General features: G+C 38.0%; 1 protein-coding gene across 7 annotated transcripts in view; it reads right to left on the reverse strand.

The window, feature by feature from the left end:
• Positions 1-21,928, reverse strand: part of LOC131440264 (sterile alpha motif domain-containing protein 5) — a 657,981-nt gene that overhangs the window by 363,228 nt on the left and 272,825 nt on the right. The window lies entirely within an intron of this gene.

A 21,928-nucleotide genomic window follows, 5' to 3' on the forward strand; every position in this document is an offset into this window, starting at 1 on the left:
ATTTTCGAACTGTTTGCCTTTACTGTCAAAAAAGAAATGATTGGCTTTCTGCGGAATTGAAAAATTCTAATAATCATTTATAATTTATAATTCAGTAACCGTAGTGATTATGCCTCCGGGTTGACGGTTCAATGCACACGGCGCTTATCTTACCAGTCAGTTGTCGTATGTTCGAGTCCCGATCTGGTAGTATTTTTAGTGTTAGTAGAATCGTAGCACCAGCCATGCAATGGTGCTGTGTGCTATGAATTGGTTGCGAAGTCTGATGAAACAGAAGCTCAAATTCCACAAAAGGAACGTAATACCAAGGCTTTGCTTTAGTGTAAATATAGATTATTAGCAAGAATATATTTTGTAATTCAATATTTTTTAAGTTGATAATGAAATCGAATATAAATTCTCGCCACATTCTGTTGTATTATCGCAAAATTATTCAACTCTCATTTGACTTGTTGAAGCGATGCATATCATTTCAAAAAGAGTCATTGTTGAAAAAACATAAATCAACGCAGAAATTTAACTTAAATTCATCAGCCAAGGCTTATAGAAATGTAATAGGTATTTCAATCTCTCACATACACTTAGAAAAACCGTTATATTTAGGCATAAAAAATGACACCTTTTCAGTTGATTTGGTAAAATATTCACGATTTGTTTTAGGCTTTGTTAAGACGTAGAGCCGTCTTGAGCTAGTTTTAATATGATAAGTATCTAACGGGGAAACAGATTGGAAAAGCGACATGTGAACATAATGATGTAATGAAAACCGCGAACATGTTACCGCAGAGACGGGACTCGAACCCGTAGCTAACTCCTAACCAGGGAAATTGTTTTACCAATTAAACTACCCTGCATATGAAAACACATGAAGAGAAAGTCCAATTGATTGGACGAAACTAAGCATGCTTCGCTCTACTTAGCTACCACGGTATTCACTTACAGTCCCGTATCGACGGAAACAAATTCAACAGAAACAATACAATACAATACAACAATACAATGATCACGAGTCTATTTCTAACCATCTGTTTTTGCCGCACGATACTGTTCTGAGACTTTTGTTTTTGTCTATTTCGCTATCTACGAGGTAACACACGATAGTTTCGTCCGATCAATTGGACGTTCTCTTCATGTGTTTTCATATGCAGGGTAGTTTAATTGGTAAAACAATTTCCCCGGTTAGGAGTTAGCTACGGGTTCGAGTTCCGTCTCTGCGGTAACATTTTCGCGGTTTTCATTACATCATTGTGTTCACATGTCGCTTTTTTAATCTGTTTCCCCGTTAGATACTGATCATATTAAAACAATATTCACGCATTTTGATTTATTTTCACATTCTTGAAGAATGTAACTTTACTTTACGACGAGAAATGTTGGGTATGTTTGACACAGCTTTAGCTTATTCTCGTTGGTATATTTGACACAGATTTACCTCATTCAGCCATTCAACGAATCACGTTTACATATTTTTATGTGCAGTTGATTTTACTGAATTGTCATTAAAACAGATAAAAAATGTAACTGAGAGATAATAAAGCATCTTCTCTATTCTAAAACCTACGGCAAGTTTTGGCTTATGTTTTTTTTCTGAAATTTTGAAGCGGCAGATTTTCCTTTTTCGACTAAACAGAAATAGGACGATTTATCATATAGATTTTGTTTCTGGCAAATTTATGTTCGAGTAAAATGTTGACTAACCAAGTTTTTTTTACGATTAATTAATTTGCACCAAAGAACAATTTGAAAGATTAGTATTATTACCATTAAACATTTAAAACAAAACTCTCTTCTCGTAAAAATGGTTCCGAAAATTGGTAAATAGTTAAACTAAGGATGCAGAAAAAATCGATATAACTTAGTATTTCAACTACCATTAATTTTATTTTTTCATGTAGCAAACTTCTTGCATAATGCTGACAATCGAAAGGCACGGTTTAGGTTTATTGTGCTTGTTTAAAACCATTGTTCGTCACAGAATGTAACAGAACAATATAATTATATTATATAATATATTGAGTATAGATGATAGGTAATACAAAACTAAAACTTTAATCATTAATACATCAAAAGAGTATTTAATCGAATCTTCGAACGCTCTTGAATTGTGCCTCATGCGTAATTTTGGTGTTTGAACATGTATTAAATACTTAAGGTCACGCACTTGTGTACAACTCCGGTATACGATGTTCAATTTGGTAGTAAACCTAATAAAGTTTACAATGAATTTGCTCCCGGAATATTGTACACAAATTCAACGCGGTGCATGTTTTCTTGAACACTGATTACTACTCATATTACTCAAAGGATTTATTCACTATTTCAATTCACGTTCTCAAAACAAATACATGTAGCTACTGAATTATATGTGTGTATCTTTTTAGAAAAACATAAATTAAACTATTGTACTCAAATTCGCTTTGAGAAATAAGCGAATTTAACACTTCAATTCTGATTTTCACGCTTCAAATCTGATTTTCTCAGAAACGGTGACGAATATCAAAAAACCCAACTGACAATCTCTTAGAAAATTAGTTTCGATTATTCTGTGAAAATTTCAGAATGATTGTTTGATTTTGGCGATTGGGAAAGTCTTTTTTCTGAAGGAAGAATTGCATAGCTGAAAACGGCAAATTTCAACTTGTTCATTGAATATCTTGCCTTCAAAAACATGGATCAAAAATCTATCCTGACAATGTATAGATAGGTTAATTTAGATACGATTAGCCCATAAAAACATATATGTTGTCGCGATAAAAATGAAGTGAATGTTATTTTTGTGAAGGTAAGTCGATTTATTTGCAAGCGCCATTTTTTTCTGCTCCAGTTTCCTAGTAACGTAACGAAAAATGAGAGAGAAATAAAACCGGCTCAGCAAGGCTGCCAAACAAGCGGTTGTTTTATTGGATTTTATGTGATGTAGTCAAACTTGTAACCGAAAATATCAAAACTTTCTTGGCCACATCGAGAGTCATTTTGCAAATTTACGAGAGAGCATGGAGGGAAATGTAATACGCAGAGCGAGCCACGTGGTTGTACGCGACCTACTAACCTCAGTCCCTAATAGAAACTACTAGGTGTTATTAGAAGATGTGGTCCTCGTGAACCGTGAACTCTTCAGAGACATATGTGTCACATTTTCAGGCTGCAGGTGAAATCCATGTTGGAGTGTTGGAGAGAAATTAAGGTCCATTCAAACCACCCCGATCCAAGAGTATATTTGCTCCTGTCCGATTCAATTCCGATACGAGATGATGTCGTACAAGTATTAGCAATGTACAGAATATCAGAGCCGGTACTGAACCGGATCGGAAAAGTTTGAAGATTCTTTTACGATTCATAGGATATCAATTCACCGTTATTACTAATAATTATGAGTCTTCTTTTCGAGCTAAATTCTCCAGTTTAGAACGAAACTGATGGATTAAGATTCATCACAACCGTATCAGGTGAATTCTAATTGATAATTCAATTACAGCTTGGAATCACCTAATGACCAATTGTCTATTTCAAGCTCGATCAGTTCAATCTAATCCGCGATCTATTTAGCGAGCATTATCATTTTCCGTCACAAGAAAAACGATCGGATGTATGGTTTGACTGGGCCCAGCTTCTATACTTTACTTTTCGTTTTTTTTTGTTTTGAGAGAAGTGTAAATTGACGGCAGAAGCCCATTTGCCAACCGGAGGTACGCGCCCTTGAGCTCATTATCCGAAGCCCTGGGATTTCCAAGCAGTACATGCAATGATATCGAAAATCAAAAAAAATTATCAAAATTAGCAGAACAGTAAGTGATTAAAATCTGAACACTTTTTCCGCATTTTGAATTCGTACCCCTCTAAAGAAAACAAAGACGTAGTCCTACGTCAAAAAAATTATGAATAATCGAGTTCCTTGAAATTTTCTGATTTTTCTATTTTGTCTGTAATCGGCATCTTGTTTATTAGAATTACATTAACTCAAAAAGAATAAGGCAAGCGAGAAACATTCTCTAATTTGAAAAATCTTCTCTGCAAAATTTTACATTTGCACCCATCGGGTATCGATGCATTACTATTGACCAGTAACCGTAGCCTCATTTTAATTAGAAACATGGTTCCGGCAAAAAGTCCAACAATCCCGCACAAAGCAGAAGCAGCAGAAGGCCTTCGGCGCCAGCAGCAATCAATCTATTCTCGGAAAGTTCCCATCAAGAAGCCCGCCTCCTAAATCGTCGCTCAACCAGTTGTAAACATTTATATTACCGATCTCGTGCTGAGTCCGATGGCCATAGTTGGCCGGTTAGCCCAAAACCGATCAAACCGACCGACGGAAATCGAAAGCAACATGAGCAAAAGCCATTGTAGCATTCCCTTGCGAATCCGCTCCCGGCGTAATCCTTCTTGTTCTCGAACCGGGTTGGCGGTGGGCGGTTGGTTGGCTCGGAACGACGTTCCCCGGATGTTGTATCTTCTTTGTATCGTACCCGGAAACATGTTCATCTAGATCTCCGGCTCTCATCCAGTGCCGTTTTTCGCAAATTCCCCTGTATCAAGGGAAGAGCTTTTGTTTTTCCCTACTCCCTCCCGGAAGCATTTCTTCTTTAATCCTTCCTGGTCTGTGCCGGTCGGACAGCCGTACGGGTTGTGCTTGTGCTAGTCCCGATCGAAAGGAATGGGTTAAAAAATCGATTTGTGTGGTTACGGCAAGTGTTGAAAACTATCCTTTTCGCAAACTACACCCGCACTCATACCCACACCCATTTCTGCTGCTGCTGCTACTCATCGGTCCAGAAAATCGCCCTTAAACGAGCCATGTACAACAAGCACTTTTGTGGCAAAATTCCTCGTTTTCTCTGTTGTGGTTACGGGTTTAATGAAGCATCATGTTCAGGGCTAACTTCCGCCCGTCTTTTCGTCGGTCTCGGCATGGACTCGCATTCGAACCGAAAGGGAAACAACAACGACGGCTCAAGGCTCGAACGAAAATGAAGTAATTTTGCAGCCGGAGAAAAGCCCATCACCGCCGGGCCCCGGGAAAGTGATCAGCATCAGTCAGCAACAGCAGTAGCAGCCAGTGAGTGGAAGGCTGCGAATGGTCCGTTTCGTCCGTTTTTGCACACTTTGCACATTGAGCTGTGCTAAGCATTTTTCAAAAGGACCCGAAATTGGAATCAAGCCCGCCTCCTTTGATTGTTCTTCTGGTTGGCTGTTCTGACGGTCCGTGATGGCGCAAAAGGGTTGAATAATTTAACGATGTCTCTCACCTAATTCCATCGAAATGACACCGTCCCAGTGGTCTTAATTTGGTTTGTCTACTTTTATCAACTGAATACATTGAGAAAGTCACACTTTCGCAGGGGAAAAAACTGTCATTTCGGTGACTGTAGCATCTTTCACCGACCGAAATAAGTCCAAAACTCTTGAGATTTCAAGTAGAAAAGAAGTATCGAAAAAAGTAGTTTAACGTTGTGAACGAATTTTCTGCAAAACGAACAAAATGTGTGTACCATTTTTGTCGAATACACCCGTCTCGGCGGTAATTTTTCACAGTTTCAATTTTATATTTATATTCCCAGGTCTTTCTTTCTAATCTGTTTTCCTTGTTAGGCGCTGGACAAATTTAAAACTAGCGTAGGCGTCTCTACGTCTTAACAAAACTAAAACAAATCGTTGTTTTATTTCATTTCGTCTTTCATCTCAAAAACCCGAACCTTGCTTTTCACTCCACCCATTAAATTTTGTTCAACCGATTTTTACAGTGTTTTTGTTGTTTTAACTCAATTTAATTGTTCACAGTTTCGTCTTCGTAGCAACCCAGAAATTTTCGGTTGGCAAAGTTCTGTTGAATTTTTGGGTTTCAAACTTTTTAACACAAAAATTTACTTCGTTGGCTAGGTACCAGAACAGAACATTTCGAGCGTAGTGGCAATGCTAGATCGGACAAAAAAATGCTAGACCAGACCAAAAATGTCTTCATCTTTTGTGTTTCCTTACGAATGGTACGATGCGCTTCTTAAGCCACTCATCGCAATGTAGTTCGTTTGAAAGGTGATGAAAGGAGGCGGTTATTTTACCACATCCATAAATCGCCTGTCAGATCAGAAATTTTTAAGAGAATTTTGATAATTTCTCTTTTACTACATCCTCCCGAACATCGAACCCAGACTTGGCTACGAACTACATTTTGACGTAAAAATTTAGCATCCATCACGAGACAGCATGATTTATTGAGCAACTTTGTGTAAAGCGCGCATTTCGTTGTGATATTTTGCTTTTCGTTCCGATTTGGGGCTTTTTGTAAACACAACTGATATTTGAGACTTTTTGACGGTATCTTGAATTGATATGTTTGGAGGTCGTCGAATGGTGAGATAACTAAGTCCTCACAAGTTCCTATCTCATGCCTCCCCGTGTGTCTGTGATGACATTTGGTCAATAGAATGGCGTCGACTGGGTGCTATCACCGTCTGCGTTCGTAGCAGAATGAGAGGGTGCGAAATGGTTGTAAGTCAAAACCCATCCTAAAGTGCAATGTTTATCATAATGTAATATAAAATTTTGTTGTTTTTTATATTATATATTATCAGGTGTATAATTTTGCTTCCGCCGTTTTTTTTTTAAATTAAGAGCTTTATTGCGAAAAAGTGCTTACAGATGTATTATTCAAAGTATTGTCCGTCGCTAGCGACAACTTTCTCCCATCTTTCCAGCAATTTCCGGATCCCAGCTCGAGAAAAGGAGTTTTCTTTCGACGCTATCCATGAAGCAATCCATTTTTCCAACTCTTCGAAGATTTGAAAATGTTGATCTGCCAGGCCGTGTGCTATCGAACGGAATAGGTGGAAGTCAGAAGGGGCGACATCTGGGGAATACGGCGTGTTGGGCAAGACTTCCCATTTCAGGGTTTCCAGGTACTTTTTGACCACTTTTGCGACGTAAGGCCGAGCATTGTCGTGTTGGAGGATGACTTTGTCATGTCGCTCTTGATATTGAGGTCGCTTTTCTTTTAGCGCGCGACTAAGGCGCATCAGTTGCGTTCGGTAGCGATCCCCTGTGATGGTTTCATCCGGTTCGGCACGAATCTTCAACAAGCAATGCTTCTAGCTGTTCATCTTTGAAGGTTTTTTCTCTCCCACCACCATGTTTGTCTTCGACATCGAAATCACCATTTTTGAAACGTTGAAACCACTCCCGACGCGTTCTTTTACTCAGAGCAGCATCACCGTAAGTTTCTGGGAGCATTCGATGCGCTTCAGCTGCATTGTTTTTTCGAATTGTAACAGAAAAGTAAAACTTCCCGCAAATGGCGAGAATTGAGCACATAAACAGACATTTTCGAGCGTGAATAATACGAAAACAACTGTCACTGAAATGCCGATGACAATTCGTTAGGCACTGTACACACTCACTTTAAAGGCATTATCATCTATGTATTTTGACCAGCCTCATCCGGTACAGCCACCTATCGGAAAATGGTGGAAGCAAAGTTGTACACCTGATATTATTATTATTACATGATTATTATTATTACTATTATTATTATTATTATTATTATTATTATTATTATTATTATTATTATTATTATTATTATTATTATTATTATTATTATTATTATTATTATTATTATTATTATTATTATTTTATTTTTTTTTCCTTTATAGGCTACTCTGGCCGAGGGGGGTGGTTACAACGATCCGCACTTTCCATACTGGACGAACTAGGCTATGGTGCCCAATTGAACACTAGTAACGAAGGAGGAAACCGGCCTATCATTGATAGGTTCCCTCCAGCATGTAACCCAAGCGACAGATTCCTTTACGGTTATCAATTTGCAACAAAAGATACGAATATCTTCTATTGCAAGTTCACCAGAGAGTTTGTCACTTGGGCAGGAAGTGTGTGCTTCACCCTGTAACCAGTCAATCATTGAGTCTTGCGTCTCTGTCGTATTGGTATTTTGTCAGCCTACCAACTGCTTCTGTGTCTTAAATGTCCTCGTCGATTGGAAAATTTCGCTTTGTATCCGCTTCGGTCTTGGCCCTGCTTTCCTATATAGTCTTTTATGTCTGAAGCGGTACAAACGATTATTACTTTAAAGTTCCTAAATAGATGTAGATATGTTTGGTCTACTAACACTATCCATTCTAATCTGCTCTGATTGTTTCTATCTTTGTCGAAGTTACGTTACATTTCCTTTTCCCATTGCATCGCTTTTTTGACTATGCCGGAGAAACCTGTTAATATCTCAATGTGATAATTTATCAAGAGTAAAGAATTAATAATAATTACTATAACAATAATAATATCAATAAGAAATAATAATAGTGATAATCACAACAATAATAATAACAATAATAATACAATAGCAACAACAATAATAATAACGATAATAATAAAAGTAATAATAAAAATAGAAATATTGTGACTTACCAATAGTTAATATGTCATCAAATGAGTACCAATTTTTCGTCGTTTTACTGGGGCTTTTGATTTGTTTTCAATTTCCTTTTGGTAATTCCTGTGGCACCCTAGGATTTTTCCACTCCATATCGTTTTTGTCTATAATCTTTTATTTTGATAGTTTCTCGTGATAAAAATAAAATATAATCAGGTGTTAGTAAGCTTATTATAACGTAAGGATGCGCATTTAACACTAGATTGCCCAGGAAAGTAACAATATGTAAACAATGGAAGGATTGCTTGAAATTATGTGAGCATGTCAAGCATACAGGCCTCGAAAAAATTCCAAAATTTTAGTTTCCACCCGTTATTTAGTACATTGGTGCAAAGGCTTTACGTTGCCTGAAGTTTTTAATGAGAACTACTAAGCACTTCACTGATGTCTACCGTTTGAAGTCTCTCTACTGCTCGCTCGTACGTTCAACGCTCGAATATTGTTCGGCGGTATGGAACCCGCTCTACCATAATGGAAATCTCAAAATCGAATCCATAGAGCGCAGATTTGTTCGTTTCGCTATTCGCAAGTAACCTTTGAATATCCCTCATCGACTGCCGAGTTATCAAAGCCGCGAAATGTAATACCGAGTCAACTGCATTTTGATTGTATGAGCACAATTTTTTTTTCACAGACAATATCTTGTTTCCACGACATGACAGGAGCTACTGCGTAAATGACTATGAAACGTGATTAATGAAGAAACCTACGTCAAGACCGACATCCGTCTCATTCCTGGGTAAGTATATTTCATCGCTAAATCGAAACTCGATGTTCGGGACTATGTTTGAAAGAAGGAATGATCGAAATTTGAAAAAAAAATCTTATCTGGCAAGCGATTTGTGGATGTAAAGAAATTAGCGCTCTCTTCATAATTTTCGAATCAATCGCCGGTGCGATTTACACGGAAAAGCGCTTTCTGAGGCGTCTTTTGTCATTCAAAAGGAAGCACAAAGGATTAATTCTGTTTTGGTATGATCTAGCATCCTGCCATTACGCTCGAAGCGTGTTATGGTACCGAGTCAATTTTTGGCCAAAATTTATGAACCGACAAGACGCAAACTTACCAACTACGTAGACATCCTTGCCAGGGAAGGATACAAGCAGCACAAAGTCAGTAAACAGCTTGAAAATGAAACACGAAATCTTACGAAACACAAAATAGGCACTTTGATTGATGACGAAATAAAATACATCAAATTAGATTTCACTTGAGGCAAAATCAAGTATATAGCAAGATCATTTTTGGTCCGATTTGACCAGCTGCCACTACTCCAAGGTAGTTCTGGAGTAGCATGTTGCCAATAAGATGGATTTTTTCCCAAGCAAATGAATTCATTTGAATTTTTCCCCAAGCTTCGAATTTCCCGGAATTTCGAGAAATATAGAGACATTTCAATGTAACGACTTCGACAAGGCGGCGAACCAGTCCAAGCCAACCAGCAAATACGGGCAAAATGCAAGGAATGCGCTGATTCCGTGTCTATTTCCACTGTTTGCGCGCTGATGGGCTCCATAAACAGGAAGCTTCGCGATTTCATTCGTCCATCTAATGCTGTAACAGTGAACTTTTTACAGAGAGTACTGTAAAATAGCCAATAATGGACTTTTTAAACTTATTGAATCTCGAATTACAGGTCTTTTTTCTCGGTATCAATTTACTTTTAGTCAGCCTGTAGAGTGAAATAGATAGCACCATTGTGAAGTCGGCGTCAGAAAGAACAAAACTAACCTGTTCACAATTTGAAGCAGTTTTGCACGATTCAGCGGTTCTTTTCAACTATTTACGCTGAAAACCTCGTCTACAGCATGGGAGCAAGTCATTTCGCCGAATGCCATTTCACCGAATGGGTCGTTTCGCTGAAGAGGGCATTTCGCCGAAAGGGTCGGCCTCTTGCATAGAACCTGTAACCAGGGATGCCAGGTCATTTTTCCAAAAATCTGTGATCATGCCAAAAACCTGTCTGTGAAAATCTGTGCACGTTTCCCGTACCATAATAGCTGATCAGAATCATTTTTTTAGCAAAAAAAACGGTCTCACTACCAAATTTTTTTACTCAACCGCTCTGTACTTTTTGGTGCTAAACTGTAATCGATTTCAAAAATCTGTGAAAATCTGTGATTAATTTCAAAATCTGTGAAAATCTTTTTCAGAAATCTGTGCCATGAAACACAGATTAATCTGTCAACCTGGCATCCCTGCCTGTAACCGCCTCGTTTGTCCGGTCTATTCAAATCTAGGTTTATTTATTTATTTATTTATTTATTTATTTATTATTGTAATATCCATCGGATACGAAATCTACATGGATATGGGTGGAGAAAAACCCATTTGAGTTGAACATAAAATATGTCATTCTCAAACGGGCGCAAAAACCACCATCTTTTAAAAAAACAACACATAATAATTATCACAATACATCTAAAACTAATAGTCACATAACATTATTAAAAACAAAATACACATAATTTAATTAAAAACAAAAATTGAAGACTAGAAAAAATATCAAAACACAGAAGATCGTTTGACTTTACTAGCGAAGCGGCTGGATGATTCGCCAAACTCAAAAAGATCTTCTACAGCAGTGAATGATCGAATGGCAGCGGTTATCGGTTCATTACATCCAAAACTAGTTCTATGAAATCTTTGCTGAAGTAGAGTGCCATTCCGCAGGGTTCTGTTCGGTGCTCGAAAATTAATTTCGGATCGCAATTCGGGTGCATCGATTTCTCCGTTGATCAGTTTTGCAATAACTACTGCCTGTTGTATTTTACGGCGACGTAACAGCGATTCGATTCCGATTAGTCGACATCTATCCGGATATGGTGGGAGATTCGAGGGATCTCTCCACGGTAAATTCCGTAATGCTAAACGAACAAACCGCTTTTGAACTCGTTCAATTCGCATGCACCACGAGAGCTGATACGGTAACCAAACTGATGAAGCGTTCTCAAGAATAGGTCTAACGAGTGAGCAATATAATGCCTTCAAGCAATGAGGATCTTTAAAGTCCTTAGCGATTTTTGAAATGAATCCCAATTGACGTGAAGCTTTTGAAATGATCAGTGATCGATGTGAATCAAAGGTCAGTTTTTCATCCAACAATACTCCTAAATCGCTCACCTGGTTAACTCTAGTCAGAACAGAGCCACCAATACTGTAATTAAATTTCACAGGATTCAAAGTTAAAGACTTCAGTTAAGTCGGATAGCACACGAACAAAACGATGTGGCGAAGCCGCAATCGATATTTTTATTCATTGGCACTCAGTTTTCGGGAAATACCGCAAACATTTGCCTGATTATGAAATAAAAATAAAATAAAAAAGAAAATAAAAAAATCATAGTCCTTCTGGATTATTTCAGCAGTACGTTTGTAGGTTAACAAACCGAGAGTAAAAATTATCATTTAACATTTGTCTTTATTTCAAATCAATTTCAACCATGATATGAACACTATTGGAGAATTCGACGAAATAACCCTTTCGGCAAAATGGCTTTTGGCGAAATGACCCTGATCTCTACAGCATGTCTTGAAGGTACTCGAAGGTGAAAGTAACTACACTGGGGTCGTTTTTACGCGGTTTTTATGCGATTTCTTACGCGGCTTTTTTAACGTTGATTTCCGAAGTTACGCGATTTCTTTACGCAAATTTTTCAAAGTTATTTTCAAAGTTTTGTATTTCTAAGACATGAAGCGTCGAGATCTGGTGTTAATCCGAGATTCTTGTCAAGTCACCTCTCTGAAACTTGAAATATATTCGTTTTAATTTAAATTTCTTTTTTTTTATTGCACTAGAACTCGGATTTTCATGCATTTTTAGGATTTTTGGCATTAAAAAAATTCTTCAATTTTGCATTTTTTTATGTGGAACACATCTTTATTTTCTATATAACGTAGGGGTGCAAATTAGAAACTCAAGGAAAAATACAAGCAGAAATGTGGCCAGGCTTTAAACACTTACAACGCAGTATATTTTGTATCAATTATTAATATTATTTCATTATTATGGAAATATTTCTAAGATTCGATTTGAACGTATCAAACCACGTAGACAAAAAGTGCCATAAAACGATTTGAAGCTTTAATTGGTAAGCTCTGATCTTGTGTCATGCGAGTTTGGATGAAATTCCATGTTATGTCATTTTCGCCTGAGAAATTTGCAAGTACACTAGAGTAAATTTTGAGTGCCTTAGATTAATTTCTAATTTATATAAGATGAATTCGAATAATTATGAGAAAAACTTTATAGCTTCAACCGAAATCGCAGAATGGTAGAGAAACTTAACGCTATAAAAATAACTACTTGCATACAAAACTTAAACACAAGCTTGGCGAAGAGAAGCTTATACCGTTTTCGTTTTAGAACCTACACGCGGGCGACTCTGACTCTGACGAGTAAAACGAACACTTGATACGCGCCCTAATCAACAACTCATATAAAAAAGAAAAAATAAACAAACTCGCAGGGATGCGTGGTGCGACCCGAGAAAATTTTCAGAGCGAAACTACGCGATTTGAGTGCGATCTAGAGCGACCCCAGGTTCCTAAAACAAACTCACAAACAAAAGTTGTTTTGGCGACTCTGGGTCAGCTATCGGTCTGCTCTGATCAATAAACGAAAACGGTATTAAATATCGAAATCCGTATCGCAAGTATGTACAAAGATATAATAGCATACATTTGGGATATTTGTCTAATTTCGTCGGCTATAAAACAAATACAAATCAAGACAAGCAATTTTCGGTGTTGGTTCCTTATCAAGATCAATCTAAGCAGACTCTCGTGCAATTACGGATTCAAAAAAGCGCGACGATTGATTGAACTGTTTGATTGTAGATCATTCGAAATTTTGGTTGCCTTGTTCCACATCAATGGCTCGAACAACCCCATGGGGCTGATTCTGGTAGTTTTTTTTGCACGAAATTCCTAAGTTACGCGGTACGTCTCCCCGCGTAAAAAGAGACCTCAGTGTAAACTGTTTTTATTAGTTGATTGTCCCGTGAAGAATAGTTGAAATAAAATTAACCAGATAACGTAGCGTCAGACATCGACATTTTGACCGACGACACGACCAGGCACTCCGAAGAAAAATCACCATTAAAGCTGTTCGTTAACGATTCACCTCCAGTTACCACAAATCTAGCGACCCCTTGTAAATGATAAAAATAATCTTCTCGAGCAACACTGTTTAAGTTGCTATGGACTAGTTACCAAGGAACCCCAAAACAAATAAACATGTTTTGAAAGCGGTGGAATAGTTCTATTAGTGTTGAAATTCATCTAAATTAAGCAGAAATGCATTTAAATGAACTCGATTTTCGGAATTTAATCGAAACTATGGATGAAACCAACGAACGAGGACAATGATCTGCTTCCAGCGATTCATCCGTACACTTCAACTGCTAGCTTTTCTGGGCAGTAGGATTCGGTGTAATATGCCGGTGTCAAAATTGTTTTATGTCGATTGATTGCGCAGCAGTGGAAACAATATTTCTCCTTGTTGGCCACTATCCGAGGATTACTAGTGGAATTCCACAAAGAAATCATTTTACCGTACGTTATGCAGGTACCGCAGAGCACTAGCCTCGCTCAGCTCGTTGTCGGTCATTTCCATGTCTTCCTCGTTGGTTTGCGCTGAGCTGTTATCACACAACGGTTTCAAGTCAGCAGTGGGTTATGCATCCCAATGTCCCTAAGACCTGAATCTTGAACTTGGCTTTATAAAACACATAACTCATACTCTTCAATTTTTACATGGCAGGTAAATCCATTCAAAGGTTCCGTAATATAATAACCGATCTGAAATTTATTTTGTTTACATTCATCTTGCCTTCGATATGCAGTAACCAAGATTATGGTGACTGTTATTCAAAATCAATAAATAAATCAACTTGTGCTGCCAGTTTAAAAAAATTCACTAGCGTTTTCGATTTGACATTTCCAGTTACTGAGGGGTAGTTAAATTTACGATACAGTTTTGATAGACGAGTGGCAGGTCGTGTCGTCGTTTTGACTATAAACTAAAGAATGTATTTTCCTTGAAAATGACCTACCCCAAAGGCCGAAACGTTGAAGGGCAGTAAACAAAATTCGTTTGGTATTATGAGGCAGCCTCTGTTCCTGAAAAATTACCACAAATTATCTCACTAGTCGAAATCAAACCGAACCTGCATTAAAAATTGCTCGTATCACCTTTCTTGTGGAACACCCTGTAAAATTAGCATCTAAATGGCTGTGCGGTGCTGCTTGTCAATAGATGGCCATGCTATGTGCCATATCAAATAAACGATTTGAAGAAAAAAATAGATGGCCATGCAGAGAGGGAAAAATTGCATTTCTTGATGGACACTACTCTATATATAGCCAATAGTTCTCAAAAAATCATCTTTTATGCTGGTAATTTCTGAAATTGCGCAAAACATAACTCATATTTACTAACAAGTTTCCTCTTACCGGCAGAGTAAAACCAATGTTATATTTAAATTCAAAGATTTTAGCTGCAACAGGCATCGAATTAGCCGAGAAGCTCTTTCCGTATGAGTCTACATTCAGGCGTGTCTCTATTTATCAGACTGTCAAAATTGATCAGGACACAGAAATGTGAAACCGCCTGTTACTCCGCAGCATAGCATTCGAAAAAAAAAACATTTTGCAACCTCAATTTATCCCGATCAACAACGGACCAACGGCAAACGAGCTATGCTACGTTGATAGTATGACATTTACACGACCGGAAAAGAAACCAACAAAGTTGCAAAGCTTGTTTCATTAACCGAATCAATTGGAAATCCAATTACAGCTATTGAATCGATCGACCGCCGCCTCTTCCCGTGCGAACCGGAGCTCACTATTTTAAAGGCCTAAAACAAAAACAAAAAATTCGATTAATTCATCCGATGTGTTCGGGGGGAAAAACAAAAACTCGGAACACGCAATTCTTCAATCATCCTCCTCCTCTTTCAGTACCACCATCATCATTATCATGATCATTCAGTAACATCATCACCGGCGATCAAACAATAAAACATAATAATCGGGTGCCGATGCGATGCTGTACGTAGTAGATGCCAATATTCAAGTGTGTGTGTATGGGTTTGTGTGTTCGTACGCGCCTTGCAGACCATCGATTGCCGTGGGATTCAATCTATTTTTCACACCACAATTATCCACGGCATTTTCGGTCTATTCGTAAAACATTTTCCTGATGCCGGAGAAAAACGGTTCACCACGCGCACCAAAAGCCATGCTGAACGGATCCGAAGTGGCTCCGATTGAACCGAGAGAGAGAGAGAGAGAAAACCGGCTCTACCGGTCGATAGATATGATCGGCTATGAAATTTTCTGCAAAATGCTACTTTGTACGTCGCCATCGAAAGTGTTGAACGTTATTCAATGTTTATGCTAGTCATAAAACCTATTAATATTTTACTAATAACATTAGCTATCATGTTCCAAAAATAAAATGACTGAATAATGAAACTGTGAAAATAAAACAGCGAGAAACTGGTCCTAGATTTTTCAAATTTGGGAAAATCGTTCTGCCAATTGATATACTTCGGATGTGATGAAGCATAACTCTGAAGGCAATGCGATCGTTCAGCCAAATCGTCAATCTATTGTAGCTTCTATTCCTCACTGGGTAACGATTCGCGAGATATTAGTAGTTGAACGATATCTGTGATCTCCGCAGTATGATGAACAAATACAATCATTATAGTATTAATGAGTTACTCCATTTTTGTTTGTTAAGGCGTCTACTACCGATACTTGCATTTCAGTATCATGTATAGTATCGATATTTTGGGATAACTGTGATAAAGAATTTGTTATCTAATTTATAATGTATATACTTTTTAAGCTACGAAATAGTCAGATCTATGTAATTCACACCGAATGGGACTATTAAGCGGATACAATTGTCGATTTTTTCTCAAATTTTCTAAACAAACCCACAATTATGATTTTAAATCCTGAAAGTAGAGTACGAATAGACTTGATTTTTCGTTAGCTTGTATAGCTAAATTGAATTCTCTCTTCTTCAAGATTCCCCATATCCCCAGGGTCACTCAATAGGCAGAGCAGTGCCACGAGCTGGAGCAGATTCCCCGCTTCGAATGTTTTCTCTCATTTATCTTAATTTATTGTTGATTCGTTTATCTATAGCTACCAATGCATTTCTCGTTAGGTCAAAGTCAGAAAATTTAAGTTCAATGCAAAACTTAATCTTCTGTTTCAACAGACTTTTCAACCGATTCAATTATATCCGAAAACCGACCCGAACCCGTACTCGACGGGTATTGGTCGGATTCGGGTACAGAAAAAAAAGTTTGTCTGGTTCGGATGGGGTACGGTTGCCGATTTTTTCATTTTCAACGGGTACGGGTCGGATTCGTAGTAAAAAAATTTGAACTGGTTTCGGGACTTTTTTCGGGTTCGGGTCGGGAGCGGGTAAAAATTTTTTTGTTTTATCGAGTACGGTTCGGGTTCGAGTTTGGAAGAAAAAATGATCTAGGGTTCGTGGCTCGGGTACAAGTGAAAGTTTTTTATTTTCTATCGGGTACGGGTCGGGTTCGGGTTTGAAAAAATGCTTACCCGACCATCTCTACTGTGCACCAGCGTAACAATCTTAGTGACGCTGTGTTCGTTTGACATTAAATTGAAAGTTAAAACTAAACAAAATGAAATTTTTGAAAATATAGGTATTATGAATGAGACGAAACACAACTTAAAAAGCAATTGAACCAAAAATCGCATCCGGCCGTGCAAAGCCTGAACATGAATTCAGTTCATTGGGTTGCTTTCTACTTACATCACATTGATTGTAATACCTTTTGGTGGAATTACTACCACGAATATCTCTGGGATATTTTTAGCACATATTCATTTTCGTTATTCGATTCATTAGTTTTTCAGTTTATTTTTCGTTGAACATCTATAAAAGTAAAACTGCACAATCAAACAATCCCGCAAAATATTTTCGCAGGATTTTTTCAGGTCTACGAACAGCCAGTAGTCGCTGGGAGCTAAATCTGGCGAATACGGTGAATGTGGGAGCAATTCGAAGTTCAATTCATGTCATTGTTTGATTGACTTGTTGTAACACGGTGCGTTGTCTTGATGAAACAAATTTTTTTTCGTTGACATAGGCGTTCGTTTCATCGCAATTTCAGCCTGCAAACGATCCAATAACGCTATATAATATTCACTGTTAATGGTATTGTCTTTCTCAAGATAGTCGATAAATATTACACCACGCACATGACAAAATACCGAGGTCGTAACCTTTCCTACTGATTGTTGTGCTGGTGTTGTTGATTCGGGCACTTTGGACGAACTTCAACAATTTCTGTCCCTCGGATGACGATCGTTTTGATTCCGGAGTAAAGTGATGAATCCATGTTTCATCCATTGTCACATATCAATGCAAAAATTTCGGTTTGTTACAGTCAAACATGGCCAAACACTGCTCAGAATCATCAACACGTTCTCGTTTTTGATCAACAGTGAACAGAGTTTTCTCATAGTTGAATGATTATGCAACATAAAGCCAACACGTTCTTTTGATATCTTTACAATGTCAACTAACTCACGCAACTTCAGTTTTAGATCATTCTAAACGATTTTGTGGATTTCTGCCTTTCTCATATAGAAAGGTTATGCAATCGCTAAAAACGCCAACTTCACAACCGAGGTCTGGAGGGCCGAGTGTCATATTCCATTCAACTCAGTTCGTCGAAATCACAAAATTTCATGTGTGCATGTATATGTGTACGTGAAAAATAGTCACTCAATTTTCTCTAAGATGACTGAACGGATTTTCACAAACTTAGATTCAAATAAAACTTCTTATGGTATCATACAATTTTTTTGAATTTCATTTGGATCCGACTTACGGTTCCAGAATAACAAGGGAATATATGCAAATTTATGAGAAAATGCGAACTCAATTTGTTCGGAAATTTTCACAAACTAAGAAGCAAATAAAGGGTCTTGAAATTCTTTAAAACAGTCCCCGAAACGATGATCCATATTCGACTTCCGGTTCCGATGTTACAGTGCGATTAGTGAATATTTTCGATTCCATGAGTATTTTTTCACAAACGATGACGAAACGAGATGCACATTATTACAAAACTTATCGCTAAATTCATTTAATTGGCAGATCTTGTTAGTTAGTGAATATATAAAACTACTTTGGGACTACTAGTCACCGGTTTCGGCTTCTGAAATCATCGATAATAGTGAAGAAAAGCTACGAAAACGGAACTCACTTCGATTTCTTAGCAACGGTTGAACCGATTTTTACAAATCATGATTCAATTTAAAGTTCGCATTGTCTTAAAATATACTGTGTAATTTCATCCATATCCGACTTCTGGTTCCGAAGTTATAGGGCGATGAGTGTCAAAACATTCAAACCGTCATTCAAAATGATGATGCAAAACTGGTACGCGTCGGTACGTGCGATACGGAAGAAGAAAACATCACCGACTTTGCTCCGTTCGCAGCGTGCTTTGTTCAATTACGTATAGCGTGCAGGGTTGCTACATTAAAATCTATATTTTTCAGGTGAAAAATATGTAAATATGTAAATCTTTGATTTAATGTGTACCCACTTGTAAGTGTTACCACAAAATCATAAAAACGATGCTTTTCTATAAAAGTACACTTATTGCCTTTCTAAATCTCTTGAAAAATCAAAATTAAATTTCGAAATCAAAATGCCAAAAGTCTTAGAATTGCATAAAACGTCGAGATTTAGTGTCATCTGGAAAATTTTTTTTTTTCGAAAAATCGACTTTCTGGGAAAACCTTAAAATTTTTCTAAGACCCAGAAAATCGATTCAAAAGAATTTTTTTGAGATGACACTAAATCTAGACGTTTCATGTAATTCTAAGACGTTTGACATAGCGACAATTGTTCAATTTCGGAAATCTCTATGGTGATTTTTGAGATCGAAAATTTTCTAACCGTAACCACCGGGTAGCACCCCTTACCCATATCCGATTCAGCTCAAATTTTACAACTGGACTGTTTTCGAGGTGCTAAAACTTTTGAATAATAGCGCTTTACGAAATTATAGGTGATCCCAAAATATTGGCACCCTTGTATACATTTGAGCGGTAAAAAGCAACGTGTTTTGTCGGTTACGTCACTTATACCATTATATCTAAGGAACCAAAAGTCACAGCCATTTGATCTTCGAACTTGATCAATCACCTGACAGTAGCTTTCCAACGAGCCCAAGTTTGTTAAAATCGGTTCAGCCATCTCTGAGAAAATTGAGCGGTAAAAATACAACGTGTTTTGTCGGTTACGTCAATTATACCTTATGATCAAAAAAGAACCGGAATTTTCATTTTAAAATTCCCGCGCTTGTCCAATCGGTAAACTTTTATTCTCTCAACGTTGGCAACACTTTTATACACATTCTGTCAAATTTTGGCGCATATCGTACGATTAGTTTTTGTTTGGCGTCTATACAAAGAAGTTGAAAAATTTTCGTGTGGCGATTTCTATAATGGATGGTTTCGGCTCGCCTTCGAAGCGCCATTCGGTCGATTGTTGTGCGGTTTCGACGTCATATTCATAGATTCACACCTCATCACCAGTTATGATTTTTACATTTATCACCCTGTATCTCCTGAACCGGAACCGGAATGTCATGTTCGAACGATTATGTTGCCGAAAACGAACTGCGCTAAAATCGAAACGTCGTGAAAAAGAGTGCTGTGCATAGTATTTTAGGAGCTAAGAAACAATTGCATAAAACAGGGCTGAAAATCGTTTTTCACTTTGCTCCGAAACATCACTTTATCTTCAAGTGCGTAAAACTCCTACTACCGGAGTAAGGCGAAAAATCGTTTACACAATAATATCGATATAGCCGTTAAAAATGGATGGATTTTAACAATCTATCGCTTGTTGGATAGCTGTTACCGTGCGAAATCTAAGTCTAAAAGCATATTCCGTTTGACCGTTAATTTTGACATAATCTTTCATTCGCGACTAGTTTGAACGAAATCGATCCAGTCATCTCTGAGATCTTGACCTCTTTGTTAACAATACACATACAGACACACACACATACACACACGGACATTTTCTCAGTTCGTCAAGCTGAATCGGTTGGTATATGAAACTCAGCCCTCCGGGTCTCGGAAAATTTTTCTAAAGTTTGAGCGAATTCTATACCTATTTGTTATGTTTATAGCAAAAAAGGTAAAAAAGGTGACTGCAATAAAACTAGCGCCATCTATGTGTTAAGCCCGGGACTTTTCAGCCCATGGGTTATTACTCCCTAAGAATGTAAGTTTTGAAAAGGCGCCCCATAGTAAAGTAAGTCGTATTCACGACAAACGTAGATGATTGTAGTGAGACCATGTTTCATTGGAACCTTACTGTACATGTACGAAGCTCGATACTAGGATAATTTCATTGGCAGGATGATTCCATGAGATTGACAGTAATCGTAAGCTTACGTGTCTCTATCTGTCTGTAGCGAATATTTTTCACTAGGATCATTTGCTTGTTTTCTGCTAATTCTCTATAATTCTTACGACTGTCCGTTTTAATTAAAAATCCGATTCTTTGAACATGAATTTATTTCCTACGCCAAACATTTCTTCTTTCCATGATACTTCTTTAACTCACTCAGCTCTCCAGCTTCAGTAAGATGCTACGCACAACGATTTGTGAATCAAAACTCAGCCGTCGTGGTGTGAAATCGATTTGCTGCAAAGGCACCGGAATATAACCAAATCACATAAAAGTCCACGACTGCAGACACACGTAAACACCTGCGTAACCACCTGGACGGATGGGTTGTGCGATTGAGTAATTCCCAATCAATCCTTCAATCACTCATTTCACACCCTTGACAAGCGAAACGCCGAGCGACGACTGGTCTGCGTCGAACGTACGTACGCCGCCACCGGTGAACCCGCATAATAATCGATTACAGTTCGATTAGGTGCTCCGGTTCACGAGCAAACCAATGATTGCCAAAGGCTTCTTCTTCTTCTTCTGCTGGTGCCGCCCCGCCGACAACAAGCCCCGCACTTCGATTGAGTTTTCTCTCCCCAGCACTAATCGATTCGATTGCTTTCACGCTTTGACGGGTTCTGCTGGCCAGTCAGCCGTGTGCCGCCTCGCCTCGAGAATCATTCGCAATCTCATCAGCCCACTAATGACACCGACTGGTTCCTGTAATTACCGGGAGTTTCATCAAATACTACTGCGTTCCGGCAGCGTCGGAACCGGTCGGGTGCTCATTATAACTGGGTTGCACAGAAGGGGAGAAGCGAGATTTGATTTCATTTTTTTTTCCAACCCCAAGCTCGTCGGTTTCAATTTAGAGCTACATGAGTAGCATCTTCTGCTGATGCAGTGTAGAGTACCGATGGATACACATATGAATGCACCAGACGTAAGGAGAAAGAAATTGAAATTTGCTGCATCCTGACGGTAGCAGCCGACCGACCACAAT

Source organism: Malaya genurostris, chromosome 1 (assembly GCF_030247185.1).
Source record: "Malaya genurostris strain Urasoe2022 chromosome 1, Malgen_1.1, whole genome shotgun sequence".
NCBI lineage: Eukaryota > Metazoa > Arthropoda > Insecta > Diptera > Culicidae > Malaya > Malaya genurostris.